Genomic DNA, 26,975 nt, shown 5'->3' with positions numbered 1-26,975 from the left:
GTGCTAATGTACTGGACTTTCCCGAGTCTTTCTATCATCTCGTCGACTCTAGGGAGGGGATAAGCATCAAACTGTGATATCTTATTTACCTCCCTAAAGTGGATACAGAAGCGTATAGACCCATCGGGTTTTGGTACTAGGACTATGGGTGAACACCACTCGATTTTGGAGTGTTCAATGATACCTAGTTTCAGCATTTGAAGGACTTCCTGGTCTACAGCTTCTCTACTTGCTTCGGGGATTCGGCAGTAGAACACTGCTTGTACTTGGAGCAATGGTTCTCTTAACTCTCGTTTGAGGGCTTCCAGCAGTTCAGCATCTATACTTTGTTCTGCCAGGGAATTCTGCGGTTCCGTCAGCAGGACATGGGTAGGACCTTCCAATTTTTTTAGGAGGTTGATTTGAAAGATTTGTGTGGAATTACCTGAGGGATCCATTTCTATCTTATAAGTTACAGGTGTCACTTTGTCCACCACTTTAAAGGGACCTTGCCATTGACTTAGCAGTTTGTGTTCAGAGGTTGGGCGTAATAACAGGACCTGGTCGCCTACATGTTAGGTTCCTTCTATGGTGGATTTATCATATTGTTTCTTTTGTGCTGTCTGGGAATGCTCCAAGTTTGCCCGTACGATATCTCGTACCTGGTTCAGGTGTGTCTTAAGGCCGGACACATATTCTAACAGAGGTTTCGAGGTGTCGGTTTCCTCCTCCCACTCCTCTCTGGCCATATCCATAAGGGTACGCGGTGGCTTTCCATACAACAACTCAAACGGGGAGAATCCCAGACTCTTTTGTTGTCCACACCTTATAGAGAACAGGGCTAAGGGGAGCATGTCCTCCCACCTACGGGCTTCTAGGTTTAACAATTTCCTCAAGGTAGTTTTTAGGGTGGCATTATACTGCTCTACCAGACCATCCGTCTGAGGATAGAAGGCAGCAGTGCGGATCTGCTTGATATGTAACTGCTGACACACCTGTCTCATAAGTCTGGAGGTAAAGGGAGTGCCAGGATCGGTAAGTATTTCCTTTGTAAATCCTACTCGGGCGAAGATATTGATCATGGCTTTGGCCACTTCGGTGGTAGTGGGTTGTCTAAGGGCAATGGCCTCTGGAAACCTTGTAACATAGTCTATTAGGACTAAGACATAGCGACACCCGCTACGGGAGGGTAGGAGGGGCCCGATGATATCCATTCCCACCCTAGAAAAGGGGACGTCAATTACAGGTAAGGGTCTCAGGGGCACTCGGTGTGGAATGTAGTGACTGGCTTTTTGGCAGATAGCATACTCTTGACAATACTTTCTGACTTGCTGATAGATACCTGGCCAGTAGAACCGCTCTAGTATGGCTTTCTTGGTTCCCCCCCCCCCCCCCCCCCCAAAATGACCTCCCAATAAGTGGCTATGGGCAAAGTATAGAACCTTTTCTTGGAAGGGGGTGGGGGTACTAACAGCTGAGTAGGCAGGGCTTTCCCCCCTTTTCTGTACAACAGCCCCTTTGGGTGAAGAACTGGGGACCTACTTGAAGAGGGACTTCTTGCTCAGTCGCTTGCCTCCAAGCTTTTTGTAATGTGTTGTCCTCTCTTTGAGCTGAGCGAAAGTTCCTATAGTGTTCCCAAAGAGCGGAAGCGGTATTGGTCAGAAGGGCAGGGTTTCCATTCTTCTTTTCCTGTCTTCTTTGTTGTCTGCTCTTCCTGTCCTTCCCTGGCTCCCACCCGGGATCTAGTTCTTGAGAAAACGGCGCTTCTTCTCTCCACTCGGTCCCTTCCTTCCATGGGTCTTGAAGCAGGGTATGCATGTGGGGGTAGTCAGTCCCTAAGACCACGGGTTCAGGAAGGTGAGGGAGGAGACCTACTTTCATGTTCACTGCAGTGGCGTAACGAAACTTGAGGGGGCCCCCCTGCAAAGTACATGGAGGGGGCCCCCCATTCTCCGTGCCAGTCAAGTGCTCTCAGGCCAGCGACCCGCCATACGGCCCATAAAACCCATAAAAAACGTGCCTTCCTATGTCTTTAGTCGACCCTCTATGAAAACCAGGACATGTGTTAAAATTGTTGAAATCTAATGGGACAGCTGGTGAAAAACCTGGACTGTCCTGACGAATCCAGGACACCTAGCCATCCTAGGCCCTCCAGAGGTTGGTGGCTTGTGCTCTTCTCTAGTAGTCAGTGCTAGCTGTGAGGCAGGGGCTCCTAGTGAGGCACTGCAGCAGAGGCAGGAGCCAATGAAAAGTACCAAGAGGATGCAGCCATGGACTATCATTTAGAAGTCGCCAGGAATTGCACCTGTGACACCTTGCTACCAATGGCACTCCCCTTGCAACCCATGGCACTCCCCTTGCTACTCATGGCAGGTAGATCAAAATAAAGAGCAGAAGGCAAACAGGATGCCAATAAGAACTGTTTACTTTCAGAAACTTCTTGTGTCAGCCGCTTTCTGTTTTGCGAAATAAATATATTCACCCTGGCATTGTACGCTCTGAAAAACTTTCCTCGGTTGTCTTGATTGCAAAGATTAATACAACATACGATCCTTAAAATGTAAAGCCTTTTTTCTCTATTCTGGCCAGATAGATAGATTCCAAATTACAATGCTTTGTAAAAGGAATAGATGGCCCTGAATAGGGTGCCCCTGGTGACATGGCCTATCTGGTAAACATACTATACATTAATACCAGCCTAAGGGCCTGATGAAGAGGAGATTGTATAGCTGATCGATATTGAGAACACAGCCAAGCTTTGCAATTATAAAAACCTTTAAAAAATAAATTATGTGACACCCCACCAAGTCAGCTATGCCAGGTTTGACAAACTCCAGACAGTCCTGACCTTCGAGCCAATAGCATGTTGCATTTTTGGAGATGTTATTCATCTCCCTCATGTATGAGGTTGGAAATCCCACCATTCAGCGTGCTTAGCTGAAGAGCTGGAAATGGCAGAGGGTATCACACTTGCGATATATCAATCTCACATAGATGCACATATTCACTCCCTGCCTCTCTCTAGAGTACGCACAAGCACAGCCTGGCCATTTGGAACTTCATGATTCTGATTGTGCGGAGTCAAGGGATGCCCACCCGAGCTTGAGACTAGGGTACTATGCTTCACAGGTAGGAAAAGACAATGAGGAGACAGTGAGGCAAGGGAGGGGGCAAACACGTGCGGCAAATAAAGAGCATAAGGGAGAAGCTGAGTGAGACAGAGACAGAAGGACAAATAATGGAATAGACAGGCAAAGAGAAAAAAATAGACTTATAGAGGGATATTGAGGAGAAAGAGAAAGTGAGTCAGACAACTAAACAGAGAGCCAGAGAGAGTATGAGAGAGATAGAGGAATATATATGGAAAGACAGAGAGGGCAAAGCAGAGCACGAAAGTGAGCCTGGGCTAAAGAACAAGAAAGTGGAAAAGATAGAAAAAGAACACAAGCATGAGAGAGAGGGGTACACGCATACAGTTTCTAAGCGCTGTTATTAAGGTTCCAACTCAATGCCAGTATTTTTGATTCAGTTTTTTTAACTCTTTTGTTACAGTGCTGGCATTTCTAGGTGAAATAAGTGCATTACCTTTAGATGAGCAACAAGAACAAGCACACTGATACACATAAGAGGGTGTGTTTTCATTCTGGGCAATGAGGACCTACGTGTTTTGTACATGACTGCAATCCCTTCCTTATTTTATGTTCATTGAAACCCTCAGCTCTCTCCGGCTGTGCACCTGATAACACTTAAATTAAGTGCCCACATGCTGCTTTCACGCTGAACAAGTTGAATCAAAAGAACTGGACACTCTGACAAGTCTGAATCAGAGCTTTGAGTACCAAGACATTAGTAAAAGAAAAGCCAATAGAGCACATTGTATGTGGGAGCTATTCTATCGCTGAAATCTGCCATGTATCTGCAGAAGCGGTCAATAAAACCTTATTGATAATATTGTCCAAACTTGGACTCCGTGGACTCCTCAAGTCTGAAACAGACTCACGCATCCATGACGGCACCAGCAGGTGGTCAGCCAAAGCAGAAGTGCACAACGATCTTAGGAGCATCTGGTGACAGTGAGCTCATCCAATCATGTTGGACGAGTCCCTCGGGCGTGTGCTGAGACAGACGTCACAGGGGATTGACTCACGAGTGGCACGAGGTCTTGCTAGTGAAACTGCTCTTCAACACTTGCTTACATGCTTTCATTACCGACCACAGGGCAATGACTTCTAAAAGAGTTCCTGCTGTTATTATTTGTTTTGTAAATCATTTATAGGTGTGGGTTTTTAACGTGGTGTGAAGTAAGCTTTTAGTTCTATTTACAATCATATATAGAAAACGGAATTTTAAAAAAACTAACTGGTCGAACATCTAATTTGGCTGGTAGGAGCCAGAACCCTGCCTGCTCGATGGTATGTCCCCCTATTGTCCTTCTTCTATTTCTCTACACAGTCCTTCCGTCCCCACTCTTCAGTTTCCCCCTCTGCCTGACCCCTTCCCTTCCATCAGGTCTCTTGCATCTTCTGTTCCTAACCCTCCTGGCCTCTTGGTCCACTAGTGAGAGGGGGTCACCGGCCCTGGCACAGAGATGTGCCCTTTGGTCCATGAGCCCTGCAGGAGAGGCCTTACTGAGACACCCCCCGCTCACCCCTCTCTAGTGACCCTCGTTTCAGGATCAACTGCTTACTCCTGTGTTTACATCCAGCCCGACAAAAGCCGTTTAATGAAAAGTTCCAATTTGACCAGAATTGCATTATCAGGCAGCATGACAATACAGCTCTTCCTGCCTCAGTTCGGGTGTTTCTAAACGCTGTAAATAATGAGTGATGGCATTATCCAATGTCATGATTCTCAATTTGCGGGCCTCGGAAGGATGTAGAGACAAGTGGGTCTCGCAAGGATTCAGGCTATGAACTGCAGGTCACTGAAGTACCATTGAGAAAGTTCTTTTAAAAGTAGATATAATAAAACTTTGTTATAAAAATTGATACTTTTTAATTATTTTTGAACTTGTAGTCGGCTGTATGATCTTTTAATTAAAAAATAAAGCTAAAAAAACATGGACAATGCCTCGGAAATATGACAAACAAGCGTTTTCACTCTGGGTTTGTATGTGTCGTTTCCGAACTTTCAACATTTAGGCCTTGAATACGAATGCGTCATTATTTTGCGATCCCTGCGCAAACACCTGTTTGCAAACATTGAAGATACAAGAAATTTACCTCCGTTATGTTTCAGAAAATAAGACTTGTGGAAATGCAGCGGGTGGAAACAACACAGTGAATAACCACATGTGCAGATTTTGGTGCAGAAAGCTTTAAAATCCAGTTATTTCCTTTTATTGGGGGAGAACTTGTAATCGGTGCTGTTTGTCACAGCTGCTAAAATCAATCTTCAGGACCCAGCGGCTGTACTCACAGGTTGCCGCTAGCACTGTCCCATGGCCATTGTGGTACTCACAGGCTGCAGACAGCACCCCTTCCCTCCCCTCCCCTCCCTCTCCCCTAGCGGAAGCTGCACCCACAGTAGACCCACAGGACACCTTCCTTTATCCCCTGTCTGGGCCGACCTCACATGGCCCCAGCTCCCAGCCCCCCAGCCTGGGCAAAGCTTCTGTCTGTAACCGCGTCGGACCCAAAGTAGGGTTGTTGGGGGTACTCACAGGCAGGCAGTGTGCGTCCTCCTGGGCCCATGCCCCTATGTCCTGCTATGGAGCAGAGTACAGGACTGAGCGCACAGGTGCTCTCCAACAGGGGAAGAGAGGGCAGAGACTAATGCCTGGCATCGTGCAGTCTTGACGCAGAACGGAGTGAAACCATCCGCATAATCAGTCTTCCACTGCAACATAATTCTGGTCCCCCCAAACCCTCCCCACCCCACGCATGAAAATCACTGGGTTAACATGCCTACTTACAGAGATCCCTTAGAGCAAACCTCTCACAGCGCTCTGCAGATGAGCTGAGGAGGCCCCCTTCATGTACTGAAGGCTGGGGACCCGCATCACCGCCAGGACTGCGGGGGTGTTTGTTACGCCCCTGCCTCTCACACATGCATTTCAATGGTTTAATATCAATACTCATACCAGTGTAGGATATCGGAGCACTTTACATCACATATATGTACAGAGACAATGAACCAAACGTGTGTAAATCAGTCTATAGGAAATGTTAAATAAAACACTGAGGATTAAAAAGTGTAGGACTCACGTCATCGATACTAGAAAGCAGTATATTTTAAGATTGTTTGGTCTGGAGAAGCACAAACTCAGGATTTATAATTTTTAGCTACATTAGGATAATTAAAGCCTGGGGGAAAACATAACATTTTAACCCATGCCATCCAGTTTGCAGCAGCTCTGTTATGACAGTTAATAGGTCACTATGCTATATTAGGACTGCAACTTCTGAACTGCAAATAACATAAGGATCTCTGTGATAAAAGCAGTAACCCACTGAGCTATCCACATCAAATACAGCTCTGTGATCTGCATCGTACGTGTTCTTTCCAGCAGGCACATTAACCCTCTTCACTACTTTATGATGAGTCAAAACTGCCACTAGAGTAAAAATCCGTATCTCTCTAATCACCAGAGTTATTTTGACATTTGCCTGAAAACTGCTCCACACACCATGAACTCTGCAGCAGGTGTTTTTAAACCCATGTTATTTCTTAACACAGGCCCCCATCCACAGCTCAGTGCCAGGCGCAGCTGCACCAGTCGCTCTGCCTTAAAGTTGGCCCTGGTGCCAGCGCATGCCACTCAGTAGCCACTGTATTTGGGCTCACCGCTGCTGGCGCGAAGTCCTAGTAACCTAAGTGAGTAGCCCTGAGTGCAGCAAGTGTGGGTCCTGATGTCGCTGTGCTGTAGGGCTGGGACTATTCGTCACCAATGAGGCTCACCCGGGCAGCACCGGATATGAGCGTCACCAATGAGTGACATCCTGCTGGTTTAAACATCCCTAGGCCTTCGGGCTCAGCCGGCCCCCGCCTCGCGCCCAAGATGCCCCTGTACAGTTCCTGACATTAAACACCATGTAAAGACCCCCCCTCTTGTTAGCCCATCTTCATCACACCCCGGGAACATCCGAACAATGGCGGGTATGAGTGCGTCACCCAGCAGTATATAGGACTCATGATAGTTCGTCAGTAGGGCCGGGTTCTCGTATCTGCTTCTCGCCAAACACCTTCTTCGTGAAGAACAAAATTACAGCCCTACTGAGAGAGTCTGCATTTCTGTGCGCCCCCAGACCTCGTCTGTGTCATCCTGCCCACACCCCCCCTCTAAAGCAGCACCCCACTAGGACAGACACTCAGAACACTCCGCAGCCGCACTTTGCAGATACCTCGCTGGGCTCAGGCACCTGCTGAACTAAACCTCTAAACCTTGCTAACGTGTCCGGTTTTATAACACTTTATGCAGACCTGACCCACTCCTGGAGAACTGCAATAGTTGTCATATCTTGTTGAAGAATCGGACTTCGAACTCACAGGTTTCTTGGCAGCTTGCTGTCAGGCAGATGGTATGGGAAAATAGTTTTGTGTTTAGCTTTTGGCTGTTTTTTGTTTAATCAAACATCAGCCTACGGGTGAAAGGTAAGTGCTATTGCACTGAGTATCGTGTTTGAACACACCAGTGACGTTGTAAATGATAACAAAAATATATAATGCTACTGCATTACTACAATAACGCTTCTATATCATGTCAGAAGATCAAGGTGGCTTTTCGCTTACCTGGGGGTCTGAAAACAGCAGCCCTGTGTCCTCGTGGGCCGCAGCGTTTCCGGGGATGTTCCTCGCCAGCACGGGCACCCCTAGATCCATGGCATACACATGAGGTGGAGCAGACACAGAGATTAGAGATGTGTGCAAGCAGCGTGTCACACGTGTCACTTCTCTACATAGAGGAACCCCGCAGACATGCTTTCTGCAGCGAAGTCCTCCTGTGATGTATGTAGTCAGAAAGACCCATCTCCGTCTCATGAATATTTCCTCTCAAACCAACTGACAAAATTGGGGCTGCACGTTGGCACCAGGGCCCCCACCCCTCCCTTTTCCGGCCGGGCTCTGACTGAAGAGAAACAATGTAACTTGTTACTTTGTTTCTCTTCAGTCCTGGGTCCCGCTAGGAGCTCAGGGCAGGCTGCAGCTGCTTTAGTGAGTGAGAGACACAGCTCCCGACCGAAGAGCTGAGGGGGCCCCCTTCACCTACTGAAGACAGGGGGCCCCCCCGCACTGCGGGGGCTGCGGGGGTGTTTGTTACGCCCCTGATGAGACCCTGCGGGCCTCACCTCCACCCCAGGAGAAAATAGAAAGAGTGAAGCCTGAAACTATGGATCACTCTACCCAAACAGAGAGCATAGGGGAGGAGGAGCAGTCTTCCCTCCACCAGACTACAGGTAAAGGTCCAGTTTCTCAGGGAACTGATCCTGCCCCTTGTGAAGTAACTGCCCCAGAAGTGGACAGGCTTGGCCTGCCCACCTCTCTGATGGCAGGGGACCCTTCCAAGGTGGTACCCAGTCTGGAGCAGGTATCCTGCCCCTCTCTACCCTGCCTCAGTCAGCCCAGGGCTGCAGAGGTCAGGGAGGTCAGTGGACCCTTATTGGGCCCCTGCCCAGAGGAACCCCCTCATCAACAGATTAGGGACACCCAGCAGAGTAGTTTCAGCCAGGTGAATATTCCTCTACAAACTGAGGGATCCCCCTTACCCCTAGGTATAGGCACCCCTCAAATGGATGTTGTTGAGCACAGGGAAACCTGGGGCCTAGCTGCCCCAAACCTTCCAGTGCCCTCCACTATTCCAGCCAAAGGGATCCAACCCCCAGCTGTAGGCAGCCAGAGGTTGACCCTTAGGGCCAGATATGACACAGTCATGGGCAGAAAGGCTTCCATAGTGGCCAGTGATCTGAGGAGGTTGAGACCAACCCAAGTAGGGTCTCACTTCCAGACTCAGACACCCCACCAGCCCACATCTGACCCAAAAACCAATACAGGTAATTTCCCTAGACTTTGGAGAAACTCTAGAACCCCTTGGGGTAGGATTTCCCAAGTGGACCATGACACAGGGAGCAACCATGTTAGTACAGGTTCTTCCTTATATGGCCACTCAGGAAATAAAGGCTTATCTGGACAAGGTTAGCCTTATCTCCTTTCGTTTGGGGGGGCTTATGTAGGAGAGTGGAATCTGACTAATGGTTGCCCCCAACTTTTTGCCTGGTATTTAAGTGGTTTTTGAATAGTCTGGCTGGGATCCTGCTATCCAGGACCCCAGCCTATCTGCTTTCTCCCTAAAACTGTTGTACTGTTGTGAGTACTCTAGGTACAAACATAATTGGATGCTGGGCATGCCCTACCAGTCCCTTGTAGATGGTACCCTAGGTACCCAGGGCATGGGTCCCCCAGTAGGCCTACCAGGGCTGCAGCACTTATTGTGCCACCCTGGGACAGCCAACCAAACTGACACCACCAGGCCACTACTGTAGCCTGGGTAAGGTGGTGCTAGCACCCCTTACAGGGATGTAGGTACCCTATGTCCCATACCATTACAACACATATACTCTCATAGGTCACCCCTATGGCAGGCCCTGGTAATCCTACAGGGCTGGGTGCTGAGGTATGTGTGAGGGGGGACCCCTACGTGAGTAGGACCTCCCTGCAACCTTCGTAAAACCGTTACTGGGTTGTTTGTAGTGTAGCCATACCATATACTCTAAACCGCATTATAAGTGAATCGCGTCATCGCGATAACTTGAGAATGGCTACACAGAACCATATCGTGTTTGGTGTCAAACATGAAGGAATCATACCCCCAGTCCAGCCATGGGCATGGGGGCACGATTCCCCCTTGCTAGGAGGGTGATATGGGAAAAGCGGTAGATTTTAGACACCAATTTAAAAGTGCACATGTACCACAAAATGGCTACTGTCCGCCACCTACACAACTCTGGCTGGCTGTTGCTGGGGAAAACCCCAGCCTCGCCAGCTGGACAATAGGGCTCCTGTGGCAGGGAGGTGCCAGCACCTCCCCAGACAGGATAATGTGGATTGGAACAGGGTGGGTGCACCAAATGTCCTTTCAGAGTTGCACGTAGGCAGCTGCAGAGCCCCAATTCTGCATACACCGCCTGGAACCGGTTCAGGGGCATCCTGCCCCTCGCCCAGGCGGGAAACACACAAAGGGGAGTGGGTGTAGCCACCCTTTCCCGCCTCTACTCTGATTGGTAGGCTCTATTTTAGACCATCCCCTAATCTTGGGGATATATGGGAATAACTTTGCCCTAGAGCCTTAGATTCGTCCAGAACTTCACAGAACTGACCTTCGACGAGCTGCTGCCCAGCTGACTGAAGAAATCTCCCTTGGGATAAAGGAGTTATCCCCCTGCTTGGCAGGCACCTAAAAGACTACAAGATACCCGGTTGGAACTTCGTTGCTCTCACGACCTTCGACGCCTTCCAGCAACCTCGAGGTGGGTCTCCAGTGCATCCCAGCGTCCTGTGAGTGTGCCCAGCAAGTCTGAGCACCCTGGACCACGTGGGTGTCGAGATCCCCGCATACCCCGAGACACCGGCCACCTCTTGTCCAGCACATGACCCCGACCAGTGGGGAAGTTGTGCTTTGGCCCATTTCTGAGCCAACCATCCAGCAGCATTTGTGCCAACTCTCAGCTCCCTGGCCCGCTCCGGTGGCCCGTGGGAGCCCTTTTACGCACTCCATTTTGCTGCCTTCCACGGTCCCTTGTCTCTCGACTTGTGGGCCCTGACGGAGGACAATCTTCTTTTCCAAGAGTTCCCCTGGTTGCTCCAGGCCTGCTCTACGCTCCCTGCAAAGGAGAGCACCCTCAGACCTCGTGGGTTTGCACCAGCAGCTGCTTTGTCCATCTTGCGTGGGTTGCGGTTGCCAATGCTTAGTGGATCCAATCGGGACACTAACACCGCAGCGACCCTCAGCCGACGTGGGACAGTTGCCCTCCAGAAGCTGGCCTTCCTTGAAGCCTCCCGGAGCCCGTGACTGCAGAGCCCAGCTGTACCTTCTACACCTGAAGCACCCGACTTCCACGAGCTCCTTGCTGTGAGCTCCCTGGTCACTTTGCTGTGACCCAGACTCTGTCCCCTCTGCTTTCAGGTTCATCTTTATCTTCTCTTCAACTTTAATCTTCACGACTTCAACGACGCTTTCAGCTAGCAGCAGTTTGGACTACTTTTCCATAGAAAATCAGCCCGCGACCCGACACCAGAATCGACCTATGCACCCGGCTTCCCTGGGGCAGGTAACAGTGGTACTTCGGTACTCCAGTGGTGGTGGGCTCTCCAAAGCCTTAAGTCTCAAGCCTTAACTTTGTACTGTTGCTAGAAGTGTCCTTAAGCTTTAAATATTCAACCGCGACATTCTCCATAGGCTAACATAGCGATCCCGATAGCAGCTCTTTGCACTGCACGCGTCTCCCGTGGGTCCCCTTCCTCTTAACTGTGGGTGGATTCTGAAGGGGCAAGCGATCCTGAATGCCCTAGGCATTGTCTGTAGAATTGTCGTGTTTCTTATACCACTATTTTAGTATATGGTTTGGTCCCCCCCTGGGGCCCATTGATTTCTGTGCTATTTATTGTGTTTTATAAATGCTTGTTTGAATTGTAACTTTGCCACTAGCCACATAAAGTGACTGTGGGATTCTGTCTAGAATAAATACATATATTTTATATATATACCTGTGTGGGCTACTCTTTCATTTGGTTATTCAAGAGGTTATTATGGTAAAACAATAAGCTTAACACTCCTTCAAGACTTAGCCTGAAGGCTGCTCTCCACAGCTACCACTAGGATAGCTTTCTTTAAAGGTTGTCTTAAACCTATCATCAATAGGAGTCGAATTGGACTGGTGCAAGGTGTCCCTATAACTAGGAACAGCATATGCCAGGCCAACTTCTCACACTTACCATTTATCTTCGGGCTTGCACCCCTGGCTGTACCCAGGCTAAGGGGCAAGTCTGCTAAAAATATGGCAAAGAGTAACGGGGCCAATACACAGCCCTGTCTCAACCCATTGTTTATAGGAATTTCCTTTGTGAGCCCACCAGAAGTATCTTTGATTACACGTGCCCAGTTATGGCTATGCAGTTCTTGAATTACCAACAAGAGATCAGCAGGCACCTCATACTTCCTTAATACTTCCCACAGACAATCCCTATCCACCAAGTCAAAGGCTGCGCGAAAGTCCACGAAGCAGCAATACAATTTGCCCTGCTGCTCCATGGACTTCCTTGCCACCGCCCACAGTGCAAAACAGTGATCAACAGCTGAGTGCCCCTCCTTAAAGCCACCCTGCTCAATTGGAACTATTGACCTCTGCTCTACCCAATCCTTCAACTTGCCCAGGATTATTTTCGAAAAGACCTTGACCCCAATATCTAATAGGTTAATTAACCTATAGTTCTTGGGGTCCTTTTTTTCCCCTTTTTTGTGCAAGGGTCTAATTATTGCGCCTTTCCAGGTCTTGGGGAATTTGCCTGACACCAGAATTGCCACAAACATCTGGGAAAAGAAACCTGCCCACCAGTCTATCTGGGTTTTAATTAGGATCGCAGGGAGGTTATCTGGGCCAGCTGCACGTGATAAGTTCAATTTTTTGATGGTATCTTTTACTTTCTCTACAGAGAAGACTGGTATTAAACCTTCTACTCCCCTTATCCAAGTTGATCGATTATTCTCGATTTCCGGGGGCCTTTTGGCATTGTAAAGGTTGCTTAAGTAGTTTCCCCATGCTTCCTCCTCCACAACACTGCTCATAGTACCCGGAGTTCTACCTGCAGACTCCTGTATCAGCCTCCAAAACCCTTTTATATTTTTATTTTCAATTGTCTGTAAGAGGTTTGCCCAACATTCTTCTCTGAAAATCCCTTTCTGTCTCCTTATTAGGGATCTATACTCTTTTTTCAACCCACACAACCGTTCCACATTCCCAGGATCATAACTGATCCTCTGACGTCGCTCTAGTTTCCGTATCACGCTTTTTTTGCTTTGACATTCCAGATTAAACCACTTTGACTTACATTTCATGGTTTGGGTATTTACCTTACCCTGTTTCTTATCTTTCAGGTACACCCTTATACATTGCACCGCCTGTGCTATTACATCCTCATACCATACTACCTGCTGCCCTTCAATCCTTTCCTTCGATAAATTTTGTTGGAAGCAAGCTAATTTCTCAATATACTCTTCCGTCAATTTTGTGGTCATACGCTTGGGATATTCCACATTTTGAGGAAGCACCCTTTCACATTTACCTAATGACTCACCTACAATTTCACAGAATAACGCATTGTGATCGCTATCCCTGCGCTTGATTACCTGGAAATTTTTTACCAATGCATAGTTCCATGCCAGAGTAAAAATATAATCTATAGGACATTGTTGATTTCCCACTCTAAAGGTCTGGGAGGCTGGCCGATCTGTATCCTTCCTGCCATTTAAACATATCAAGCCCTTTGAACCCAAGAACTTCCCAAGAGCTTCATCCTGTCTGGTGGCTAGACACAATGGAAAGACTGCTGGTCCAATACTATAGGCACTCATCATATCTTCAAACCAATGATCTAACTTTTCACAATTTAATTTATGATTAAAATCACCCATTAACACCAGAGCATTCCTCCCATACTTTTCTGTCAGATCAATTATCTCCTTTTTAAAGAGGCTTAATTCTCTCTCATATTCTTTTTGAGTCCCCCATTGAATATATACATTTACAATGATGAGATGGACATCCTTGCCTTCAATACCTTTGTAACATACATTACAAACCAACAGCCATTTGCATAATGAGCTGATTAATTTTGACTCATTTACGAACTTGGTTGAAGCAAGGGTCAACAATCCCCCTGAGGGGCATCCAAATTTTGTGTTTTTACTGGCTGGTTTATACACATGAACAAACCCTTCTACTACCTGAGTGTTGTCGCATAGCCAAGTCTCCTGTAAGCAAATGACATCAGCACATTTTGAGAGCTGGTTTAAACTATCCGCCTTTGATGTTCCTACCAACCCGTTTATGTTCCATGAAATCAATTTCAGGCTATGCGGCAACTCAGTAACCTAGTCGATGTCGCTGAGGCATCCTGATTCATTCAAACCCCATGAACAGATACTACTGTCCCAATCCCTACATTCCTCTTCCCTACTGGGTTTGGAGTTTTCTACAGCTATGGTGATGTTGGCCGTCTCACCCCACCCCCCGGTTAACCACCTCACTTGCCTTTCCCCCAGACCCGCATGAAATCTCATGAAGCCTCCCTTACGCTGTTTCCCTGCATCTACTTCTTCTTCTGAAATTATCCTTATTCCCTCTTTTAGGATTTCTTTCCCTGCTTTCAGGATTGCCGCTTTAACAAGTCCTGAATAAACTAGCACCTTTGTGTACTCTGCGCCATTATTATCACAGCAAAACCCTATCTGTCTCAGATCCTTTGACCCAATTTCTTTTAGGGAAGGGCATTTTGCGAATGAAAATAAAAGATGAGAACGGTTCAGCGGGCCTAACTTTCTTAGTTTTTTCCCTCCTGTTCCCTGTTCATTGTGTTTAAAGTAAATCCACATTTTATTACAATTGCTTTTATCTGGGGTTTCTAGATCACTGCCACCTCTTCCCATCTGTGTATTCGTACTTAGGCGCATGTCAGCTCTACTGCCTCCTACATCTACACTTCTTATTTGTACCTTCCCTCCTCGCTTGTTACAGGATTTTTTTGGCGAGGGGTTATACGCGTTAAACCGTGGTACCTTTTTCCTATCCCTTTCAACTTCAGTGACGGCACCTACCGAGTCTGGTTGTCTCCCAATTACCCTTTTTTCTCTTATCTGATTTTTCTGCTGAGCATTTTCTTTTGGTTTTGTCCTGGACTGCATTTTTTTGCTCTTCTCTTTTTTTTGGGCTTTTAACTTGTCCTGGACATGAGAGGGTCTTTTACTTGGGTACCTTATGGTCTGATGCCTCAAGAGCACTCCCCGCCTCTTTACCAACATAGGCCACTTAGAGATATAGACATTACTCTGGGAACCACCCTCCACTGCTGGCTCTACTTTCTCTTCCCTTTGGTCGTCTAACCCTGGCGCTTGTACAGTTCTTACCATTGTAGGCATCAAACCCCTTATCCCCTGCAGTTCTTCTATCATTTTTTTAAACTGCAGTTCGTGTTTATTTAACAGAGTATTATTTAACACCAAAACCTCCAGCAAGCCTTGCAACATTTTTTGGAGCATTAGCATAATGTCCAGCATCGAGGCTGAGGATGAAGTTGTAATGTCCATACCCAATGTACCATTCCGTAGTATTTCATTTATGGAGTCCAAAGGTTTCGGACTTTGGAACCCGACTTGATCCAGGCTTTTGTCCAACATAGTTCTTGCCGAGGAGTTTAACAAATAGGAACAATCCCCCACATCAATGGGCCCCAAACCTGCCAAGCCTACATCCGCTACTCTTGGCGAAGAGAAGATGCATGGGGAGGATGACAGTCTTGGTTCAGGGAGCGGTATCCTTTGGCTTAAATCATTCTGTGAAAAAGAGGTGTCCATAATCTCCACGACATCCTCTACTTCAGCACTTGGTATTTCTTTGTTAGACTCATGGATTTGGACTATGGTTTGAATTTGGCTTTTACCTGGGGTTGGTGTTCTTTTAAAGTGCTTCCCCACAAAGTCCTTTATCGATTTAGACACCAAACCTCCTTCTTTCTCACTACTTATTAATGTATTCTCAGTAGAAGCCTTCTTAGTAGCCTTTTTCTTTCCCTTTTTATCATTTTTATCATTTGTAACGCGTGGCTTCACGATGGTCTCTTTGGGCCCTTCTGTAGAAAAAGACGCTTCGGACTCATCAGCATTATCCAATGACCCTGTGCGTTTTTCCTTCTGCTTTGCCTTTCTTGGCGCCATAACCGCGTTTCGCACCTGCTCCCTGGAGTATACTCACTGCGTATGATTTCCGCCCTTTATTTTTCTTTTTATTACTCTCCCACTATGCCAGGTAAGCAAAACAAATTCCCATAGAGCAAGAAATAAAAGGCACTTAGCTGAGGGTGCAATCTTCTTGATAGGGAAAGTAGGTAATTTGCGCAGGCTTCGTCAAACGCGTTGACTGGCTAGATCATGATGTCAGGGGAGCATACGCAGAATCTGCGTGCACAGAAACCCTCCGTAAAAGGAAGAAACACTATTTGATAAGCCCGGCTTCTTAGTGGCTTTGCAAGCGCTCCAACGCCAAATAGGTAATTGTTTTCAATGTTTTCCCCAGAGTAAAACAATGATTACTACAGTATAAAGTTGGAAAACATTGTTAAGCTTATCTTTCTGGATTAAACCCAGTTGAGAGGTTTCTCCTACTCGCCTGTCCACCCAGCAAAGCCTGGATCAATGTCACTTCCCGTGAGCCAGGAGTACCGGGAGGACGCCGCGAACCGTGGATCCGAGCTTTGCCTGAAGCTCCCTGAAGCCGCGGCATCCACAGCGTTACGGCGATCGACCAGCAGTCCGTGGTACTCATGACAGGCTTCACCGTCGCACCGTCGCACCGCCCCGCCAAGAGATGGATGGTGTGGGGGGGCCGCAACGGGGGCTGCAACGGGCTGGACGAAGCCTCCTGACCTCCGGGTGATAGGACGAAGCCTCCTGACCTCCGGGAGATAGCACAGCACTGCAAGCGGCAGCAGGAACGGGAACGAAACACTCCGAAAACCAGAACTGGACTTTCTCTCTGTGGGGGTAGGGAAAGTGGCAGGGAATGGAGGTGATGCCGTGCCTATTCTTACCTGCATTTCCATCGACCTTTTGATGTCGAGGATCCTGCCATAAAAAAGGTAATTGGAAAGGCTGCAAGGGAGCCCCACACAGGGCCTCTAGCTGTTTACGCTTATTGGGCATTGTGGCTATGGGCACATGTTGTGCCTCCCTATGCCTGCACTGTCAAGCGTACACCATCTGCCATGCCCAGCTTGGTGCATGGTAACAGCATGCGCACGACAGAGCAGGCTCTGCAGTGCCGTGGCTTTGCGTTCAGGCTCATTCTGTGAGCCAAAGCATGCTGCCTCCGAAAGACCGCCCCTTGCACAGTACCGCCCAGCAGTCAACTCAGAATACGGTGGTCGGAATGCTGCTGGCTTGGCAGCTTTCTCCCAAATTGGAAATGCCGTGGCCTGGCGGTACAACTGTGGCGATCGGAATCCTGTCCCAAGTGTAGGTGGGGCATCTTCATTCAGCTGGACCAACACCATATGGCCTGGGACTACCTAACTTCCCCCTCCCCCGCCTTGTGTATAAACCACATTTATTAATGATGGACATGAGACTGGGTTTCTTTGGAGGCGGGGGTCATACAACCCCCGGCCGTATTTATTAAAACATGAAAACAAATAAAAATTTAATTAAACAATATTTACACAATTTTTTACGCAGAAAATGTAGCATGACATTTGATTACAATTCGTAGGTACAGATATCAGATGGCTAACCTTAACATATTTCTAATACAGAGTATTTCCTATCCGAGTCTAACATCTGAATCATAATCATACATTAATTACTTTCTGCGTATCCTATTTGGGCCTACGGCAAGGTTGCTAACCGGTGTCAGATCCTTATCAATTAGCCACACCCTCCCGTAGGAGTGCGCATGCGCAGAGGGCCCGGTTCCCAAAATGGTACTTCCCCCCCCCCCGGTTACCCCCTATACGCTCCCTGAACTCCATTAAATATGGGGGCTCTTGCACTCTGCGCCATTTAGTGACGGCATTGTGCCCGTGCGGGGTGGCCAACCAGCCTAAAGAAAGCGTGACTCCCCCCTTCCCCGCACCCATCCAGCCAACCGGATGTACCGCCACTGGAGTTATAGGAGAGACCCCTTGTCCCTCCCCCTGGCCGACCCCATCCAAGAATGGCGCCGCCCCCTTAGGACCTTAAATTTACTGCTCACCAGTCATGACCAAGGAATAGCAATAAATACGACGATTGATGACCTGTAAACGGGAACATTTCTAAGGAACAAAACACCATATTGACAACCTTATAATACAATAACCAATTCTGCTACAGGGGATGGTGGGTGGGCAAAAAGTTTACTGCCTCCTAGAGGCTGGGTGCGGCAGACCTGGGAGCGCGGGACAAAGAGACCGACTCCCGCGCTCCCTGGTCTTTTAACCCCTAGTTCTGGCCCGGCCGGTTCTAACCGGCCGGACCCCTGCTCTCCCTTGACCCGGAAGCGACTCAATCGCTTCCGGGTCAAGGGGGAGCCCCCTCAGGCCAACCTTAAAATATTTCTAATACAGAGTATTTCCTATCGGAGTCTAACATCTGAATCATAATCATACATTAATTACTTTCTGCGTATCCTATTTGGGCCTACGGCAAGGTCGCTAACCGGTGTCAGATCTTTATCAATTAGCCACGCCCTCCCTTAGAAATGCGCATGCGCAGAGGGCCCGTTTACCGAGAGGGTACTTCCCCCCCCCGGTTACCCCCATACGCTCACTGAACTCCATTAAAAATGGGGGCTCTTGCACTCTGCGCCATTTAGTGACGTCATCGTGCCCGTGCGGGGTGGCCAACCAGCCTAAAGAAAGCGTGACTCCCCCCTTCCCCACACCCATCCAGCCAACCGGATGTACCGCCCCCGGAGTTATAGGAGAGACCCCTTGTCCCTACCCCTGGGCGACCCCATCCTAAGGACCTTAAATTTACTGCTCACAAGTCATGACCTTACCGCCACAGGCTAGCGTAGTTGCTCGACTATCTGGCCCCCCCCTCCTCTTACCCTGAAAGGTCATGCCCAGCCCTTACACTACCTAGCCAAGCCATCATATTTTCTAACATCATTTCATTACCTAACCTAGTCAGGTGGACCCCGTCTTTTAAGAAGCACGATTCCCCCCTGACACACCCATGTGCAATGTTTTGTAACTGAGGGGACCTGAACAATTTCCCTATTTTATTGTTGATCCTCCTTACCGAGTGATTCAACGCTTTCATAGAATTTACCCCCTCCATTTAAATCTGGGTATCATCTGCGACCAAACTATGGTGAAGCCCTGGCATGCCTTAGCTAACCAGCCTACTTCGGAGATTATGTCCTCCATCAAGAGCCTTCTCCCCAGTTTTACCAGGTCGTTCCCACTTAAATGCAAGATGACTATCATGGGCGGAGGGCTGTGTCTATTCAAAAGATCTGTCCCATAACCCCTAAACTGATTGAGGCAGAGACCCCCTTTTCCATAGAAAGAAACCTTGAAACCATCCTGCTCAGCTCTTTGTCTGTAATTACCTGAAAGGAAAACAGATTTCATACGCCGTATATAAGAATGACCAATGACCCACACATCCTGTGTTCCCTTGTCCTGTGGTTGTGGCCGCCGTTGTGAAGAATCTTGCTGTTGTGCCGATGGCAGTTTCCCCCCTGCGTGACAGGTTCGAGAAACTGAAAGCAAACAAACAAACAGGACAGGCATCAGTCCACAATTGTATGGTACTCTCACAACATGTGCAGCCGCACATAGCGCTTGTAATTATTAGAAGACCATCTTCCAATCCTCTTTACATTGTTGCTATGCAACCCTCTAGCTATTGCCACTGTGGCGAATGAATGAGTCCCAAAGTCCTTTGGATTCAACCCTGTCCTGCTGATTGCCATGGCCAATACCCTTTTAAATTGGAACATGGTAAGCGGGGTACTGTCCGCATGCATTAACAATGTCCCACCTACCGCACTATTCCTCTGTCGGAAGTAAGCTTCTAGGTGCATCACTGGGCAGCATGGATTGCTTTGTGCCCGGTGAAGTACCATCCCTTCGCCACGGCCTTCCTAATCGGCTTTAGATTTTTTAATGGTTATTAGCAAAGCGTCCCCCTGTATCTTCGCATTCTCCAGCAGGAGCCCACCTTGTACATCCTGCTTGTTGCGTGCCACCACTTCACCCCCCCCCTAAATGCCCCATAAAAGAGCTAGTGCAAAGGCAGCTCTGAATAGTAATGCCTCCCCTATTGAACTGCAAATGGCACCCAAGGCTGTTAGCAGTGCAGTCAGCCGCTCCAAACCAATCGGCTGTCTGGTGTCAGGAGCAGCCCCCTGGAGGTGCCGCCACCCCTTCAATGCCTTTCTTACAATGAAACTGTTCGTGGGGTCTTTGGTGTCCCTGATCTGTGCAAAGAAAGAAACCGCTGCTACATGTCGCCTGGCTGTCGCCGCGGAGCGCCCCTCTTTATTCAAAGTGTCTAAATACAGGAGGAATGCCCCTGACTTATGCCAGCTATCTGCCCATTCCTGCCCCAAAAATGTGCAGTAAGACCAAAACGCCCCTTCGTAAGCTTTCCTGGTCCTGGGTGCAAGGCTAGCTGCCACGAGGTTCTGTAGCTGGGGGCACCAATCTGCCAGAGTACTTCCGGGAAGTGTGTTGGTGTTGCCTCTGCAGATGGTAGGTGTACCCTGAAAACCTGCATCTTGAAGCGAGAGAGTGCATCAGCAGCATTATTCAGCACCCCCGGGACATGTTTAGCCTTAAACTGTATGTTCAGCTTCATACACAACAGCACTATATTTTTCAACATGCGGAGGATCCTTTTGCACCGTGCAGCCTGTTGGTTGATGCATTCCACCACAGTCATGTTGTCTGACCAAAAAATCACAGATTGATTTCGCAGATGATGAGGCCAAACAGTCAATGCCACCCAAATGGGAAAAAGTTTCAGGAAGCCTATGTTGGCTGTCAGACCACTCCCAACCCACCAAGCCGGCCAATGTTGTGCCACCCACTTGTTCCCGAGTATGGCACCAAATCCCACACTGCCCGCAGCGTCAGTCCATAAACCTAACTCCGCGGAAGTAGTGGGGGGACCGGGCCACACTACCCTGCCGTTGAAACCCTCCAGAAATGCGATCCAAATCCGCATGTCTTGGCGAACCTCAGACGACAGTCTTGTGTGATGATGTTTTTCTTGCAGGCCTGTCATGGCCTGTGAGATGGAACTGGAGAATGGTCGTGCCATAGGTATTACCCGTAGCGCAAAGTTCAACTGGCCCACTGCCTGTTGTAGCTGGTGTAAGGTTACTTTATCTTTTGACAAACATTTCTGGAGTACTGCTCTAAATGTCACTATTTTTTCTTTAGGTAACCTAAAACATCCCTGTACAGAGTCCAATTCAATGCCTAAAAATTCAATTGTGGTTGCTGGACACACTGTCTTCCCTGGTGCCAGAGGGACCCCAAAAAAACGTATGAGCACGCAAAATTCCTGCAATGCCACCGCGCATTCCCGGGAGCCCGCCGACCCCAGAAAGAGAAAATCATCCAGATAATACATGACATATTGGTGCCCCGTTGCCAGCCTGAAAACCCATTCCAAAAATGAATGGAATTTTTCAAAGTAAGCGCAGGAAACAGAACAACCCATGGGCATGCACATATCCATGTAGAATGTGCCCTGAAATGAAAAACCCAACAGGTGGTGATCTAAAGGATGAACCGGCAGCAGCCGGAAGGGGGATTCAACATCTGATTTGGCTAGCAAGGCCCCTGGTCCCAGAACCCTTAGCATATCAACTGCCTGGTCAAAAGAAGCATATTTTACGCTACAGATTTCTTCGTTGATGGCATCATTTAATGAATTGCCTCTAGGGGCTGACAGATTATGAATCAACCTGAACTCCCCCTCATCTTTCTTTGGGACCACCCCCAGGGGCGAGCAGACAAAGTTGGGCACGGGGATGTGGTCAAACGGACCCGCTATTCTACCCAGGCGCAGTTCTTTTGCAATTTTAACTGCTGCTACCCCTGGGTTGGACCTTACCGACAGCTGATTTTTACACTCTGGTGTCCCTGTATAGTCAACAGCCGGAATCCTAAAACCACACCAAAACCCTTCCTGTAACATCCTAGCCGTGGCATGATCTGGGTACCTATTTAACCAAGGAGTCATAGCCAGAACGTCAATGGGTGAATGTGTTACCATTTTTTCCTTTTCCCTATTCTTGTTTTTTCCTCCCTCTATTTCCTGAGAATGCATTCCCTTTCTTGAGGCATTTTGATTCTGGGTGAGAGGGGTGATTACATATGGAGCATGCGTGTCTAAATTTACAAGTGCCTTGGGCTCTGGTGCATGTCTTTCCATTAAAATCCCAGCATACCCCTTTGCGACCCCTCCGGTTCCCTGCACCCGGGGCCGTGCCCCCGGTTTGTGGTGGCCGAAAGGGCTGAGGTGCTTGGGAAGTGTGACTCTTGTTCCAATTTTGCACTGCATTGCCCGGCTGTCCTGGGCCAAACTGATCAAACCATGAGATTGAGTCAACCCGGTCCCATGTAAGTGATGGGTCAAATTCCTTAGCCTTCCTGAAATTCATGTCATATTCTTTCCAACCTACCCCCCCATATTTATCATGAGTCATAGTAACCCTGCTCTGGTAACACGCTATTTCTGCTTGCAGATTAGGCGACCGCTCAGCTATTATGGCCATAAACACTGAGAAAGCCCTAATCCAATTGGTCTGGGTCTCCTCCACCTTGAATCTCGACATTTCAACCCGCCATTCACTGGGAAGCATCCAATCCTTTTGCTTCCTGGCATACTCCATTTCCCTGTTATCCACAAGTAAAGAAAACATGTTTACATAAGCACCAGACCATATCAATTCCTTCACCTTCTGTGTTACATGTCTTGCTAAATAGTCCCTCCTAGAGGGTAGTACACCCGCGCCCAGCACTGGCAATGCCACCTCCTTACCTATTGCCCCAACTCCAGCTGGCTCCGCCATCTTGTCTTTTCCAATGTCGCACTCTTGTTGCGCTGGTTGGGATAGAGTGGTATTACTCGGGCCTGGGCTCGGCACCCCGCTTGGGGCAGCCATAATCCTCGCCACCATCCTCTACACCTCTGCTAATGGATCCTCCCCTACTTCTTTTGCACCCACAGAAGGTGGTAACATTCCCCCCTTTCCTAACCAAGGGAGGACTGCCGCTATCTGCGCTGCTATCTCCGGCGGAACCTGACGAACCTCTGCTGGCGCTAAAACCGGGGTGGGGGCCACTGGATTCAGGACCGGAACCCTTGGGCATGGTGCGGGCACCACTGGGATTATCATTGGTACCACCGGGGTAGCTGCTGGAGACACCGCACTTGGCGCAGGCACAGGCGGGGAAGGCACAGGGTTCAATGGGACACTTGGCGCTAACTCTGGTATAGCTATAGGGCTCTCTGGTGTGACTGGAAGACCTGAGGGACCCTCCCCAGAAGGAATTTCCCCAAAAGGTTGCCTTGGTGTGGGGTCTTGGTTCTTCCCCTTCCTGTTTCTAGTCCGCTTGGGGAGTGATTCTAATTCCCCTCTGGGTTTTGAGGGCACTATTGTTCGCTTGGGCCTGCCTGGTGGGCCACTCTGGTCATCTACTTATGCCCCATTTGCTCTACCTTTCCCCATCTCCTATCCATTGTCGCCATCCTGCGCATCATAGATTCCAACATATGTTCCATGCGGGAACGCTTTGCACCCCGTTTACTAGCCATTATTCGTGGGCCAACAATTTCCAGGTAACCCACACACTGATCAGCAATTACACCTGCGAGTACAATGCTATTTGTCACCTAAATGGGACCTATCGAGGTCCTTACCTGTACGTTGGGGGTACACAAACTGGCCGTAAGCACCACGCAACTGGGACCGCGCCACACCAGCTAGCCTGGGCGGTAGGCGAGCGAACTCTAGCCCGGCGGCCCACAGAAACAGTGAAGTGCAGGCCTGTCTGTGTCCCCTTACAGCGATACCCTCTGTCTCGCCTCCTTCTGGTCTAGTATGAAGAGCACCCCACTATGTACTCCTATGATGAAAAACCAGGTTAGCATATGCTATGGATAAACAACAATAAACTTGGATCCAACTCATACAGTCTCTTGTTATATGATGCCACTATAAACACCCCTTAAATGCCCCCTGCCACTGAGGACGCTCTTATAATTTGCCCCGAATCACAAAAACTTGCCAATGTCACAAGGAAATGCGATGCCCAAATTGAAACCTCCTGCCTACTGCCCTTTCCTTTAGATCTGCAGTCCAAAGCTCTCCCAACTGAGCTATTTACCAGTCTCCTCGGAGACTATCGAAAAAATTGTACGGTCGTATAAATTTTAAGTCGCCACAGCGAGTTATTGAGGAAAGTTTTCAATAAGCAATAATCGCGCCTACTTTAAACATCATTAGCTACGATACTGCCATTTTTTTTTTCCAACAGAGATCCAACTGATCAGAATTATTGAGAATTGAACCTGTAACCTTGACAGTAAGAGACTCAGACCTTAACCATGAAGCCACTGTGACTCCTAAAGCCACACTGAATCTGTGAATATTCCGACAGATCCCCCCTTCGCCCGTACCTTGGAGACACGTGCGCGCGCCTTACTTAACTCCCCGGCTGCCGGCTCAGTCCTCCGTTCGTTCCCGCCAGCTCCCGCTTCCGATCCCCGGCGCGAGACCACGATCCGCGTTGGGGAAGAAAAAGACAGGAACCGCCGGCCACCGCGTCACTTGAAACCCTGCAACAAGAAAAAGGACAAAAAGTTTACAGCCTCCTAGAGCCTGGGTGCGGCAGACCTGGGAGCGTGGGACAAAGAGACGACTCCTGCGCTCCCCGGCCTTTTAACCCCTAGTTCTGGCCAGGCTGGTTCTAACCGGCCTGACCCCTGCTCCCCCTTGACCCGGAAGCGACTCAATCTCTTCCGGGTCAAGGGGGAGCCCCCTCAGGCCAATCCCCGTTGTGGCGCGTCCACCGCGTCATGATGACGCAGCAGAGCGTGCCCCATCGGGGAGAGCAGGCGAGGGGGTCGGGGGTCGGGGGTCGGTGCCCCGCCATACCTGCAGCAGGGCCGATGAAGGCCCCACCTTTTTCTTCCACAGCTGCACCTCGGTCCACAGCCACAGGGGCTGGATCTATCTTTGTCTTCCTTTTTGCCGCAGCTAGTTGTCCAATGGTGTCCGTCATTGTGATCTTCACTGTAGAAATGTAAATGTTTTCTAATGGTGCCACTTTTATACCTGTACTTCCTAATGCAAAAAAAAATAGCTAAACAAAGTAAAAAGATTTGACGAAGAAAGGATTGTAAACATGTCTTTGAAAATTGCATAGAAATGAAACATTTCAGGAAAAACAAAAGAATGTTGCATTTTCAGGGAGGTATCCACTAAAAAAGTGCCTGAGGTAGTTTCATTTTAGTAAAACCTATATTGATTAAAAACAAAAACCCCTAAAAGATTTATTTAAGTCATGTTCCTAAATAAAGTTTGGACACAAAATAAATCATACATTGAAATATATGCAACTTTATCATAATTGCAATGATTAACTAAATATAATCTTGCATACTGTTGAAGTGAATTCGTTTGCTAACATGTAGTATTACATAGCCCCCTCCAGACCAATTTCTGTTCCTTAAACAAGCATCATAACAACAGGAAATGACACCAACCTATCCCTTTTACTTTCATATTGTAAATGATACCATTTATATTTTTAAACTCTTTCTATCAATCAATCATTTAATCAGGATGTGTAAAGCATGGCTAATCACCCTTGATGGTATCCAGGCACTGAGGATCATGCTGCTTCAGGTGGGTTCAGTTGAACAGCCAGGTCTTGAGTGCCTTTCGGAATTCCTGGAGAGAGGTAGAGGTCTGGAGGTGAAGGGGGAGATTGTTCCAGGATTTAGCTACGAGGTAGGAGAAGGAGCGTCCTCCACTGTTGCTCCTGCGGATGAGAGGGAGGTGGAGCTCAGGTGTGGGAAGGGTTAGTTGGAAGTTCAGACGGTGGTTGATGTAGGCTGGTTCCTTGGTTGCACAGGAATTTATAGGTGTGGATCAGCATCTTGAATTAAGATCACGTCTGTATGGGAAGGCAGTGAAGTTTCTTGAGGTGAAGGGTGATGTGGGTCCATTTGGGGAGGTCGATGATGAGCCTGGCTGCTGAGTTTTGTATGGGCTATATTCTCTTCAGGAGGTAAGTGGTGATTCTTGTGTAGAGTGCATTGTCATACTCCAGATGGTTTGTGACTAGGGCCTGAGTGACAGTTCCTCTGGTGTTGATGGGGAGCCATTTGAAGATTTTCTGGAGCATGGAAAGCATGAGGAAGCAGGCAGATGGAAAAACGTTGCTCTGGGTTTTCATGGTGAGTTTGCCATCCAGGATAATGCCATGGTTACGAGCATGGTCTGTCGGTGTGGGTGAGTGTCCTAGTTCCAAGGGCCATTAGGAGTCGTTCAATTGGAAAGTTCTGTTTCTGAAGATTAGCACTTCCATTTGGGCTGTTTTGAGTTTCCGGAAGTTGTTTTCATCCAGGTGGCGACGTTCATCATACACCTGTGGAAGTTGGCTTGCGTGCTGGTGGGGTCGTCTGAGAGCAAGAGAAAGAGCTGGGTGTCATCTGAGTAGAATATGATGTTTAATCCATGCACTCTGACGATGTTGGCCAAGGAGGTTGTGTAGGTGTTGAACAGTGTGGGGCTGAGTGATGACCTTTGAGCAACTGCGCAGATGATGCTCTTGGGTTCCGAGGTGAACAGTGGTAGGCAGACTCTCTGGATGCTTCCAGTGAGGAAGGAGGTGATCCACTTGTGGGCGTCTCCTTGGATTGCAATGTGATGAAGTCTTTTGATCAGGGTGTGGTGGGATTACTATGTTTAATGCTGCTAAGAGGTCCAGTAGGATTCTGATGTCTTCGGTGACAGCGATCAGGGCAGATATGGAGTTGTGGTTGGTGAGAATTCTGGATTGGGAGTTGTCTAGAAGATGGTTGTTTTCCAGGTGTTCTGTGAGTTGGTGGTTGATGGCTTTTTTGAGGACTTTGGCGGGGAAGGGTAGCAGAGAAATTGGATGGTAGTTTTTGAGTTTGCTGGGGTCGGTGGATAGTTTATGGAGAAGGGGTTTGATTTCTGCGTGTTTCCATTATTTTGGGAAGGTGGCCATGTTGATAAAGGCATCAAGGAGGGTGT

General features: G+C 48.4%; 1 protein-coding gene and 1 non-coding gene across 2 annotated transcripts in view; one reads left to right on the top strand and one right to left on the bottom strand.

Moving 5' to 3' along the window:
* Nucleotides 1–26,975, top strand: part of LOC146811901 (sulfotransferase 1 family member D1-like) — a 515,287-nt gene that overhangs the window by 70,256 nt on the left and 418,056 nt on the right. The window lies entirely within an intron of this gene.
* LOC146811903 (U4 spliceosomal RNA) lies at nucleotides 24,079–24,220 on the bottom strand. The gene has a single exon (XR_014967324.1). It is a non-coding gene; the product is annotated as a U4 spliceosomal RNA (small nuclear RNA).

This window comes from Triturus cristatus, chromosome 7, assembly GCF_964204655.1.
Source record: "Triturus cristatus chromosome 7, aTriCri1.1, whole genome shotgun sequence".
NCBI classification, from domain to species: Eukaryota; Metazoa; Chordata; class Amphibia; order Caudata; family Salamandridae; genus Triturus; species Triturus cristatus.
Note: the sequence above shows the minus strand (reverse complement) of the source record. Positions and strands in the feature narration are given on the sequence as shown.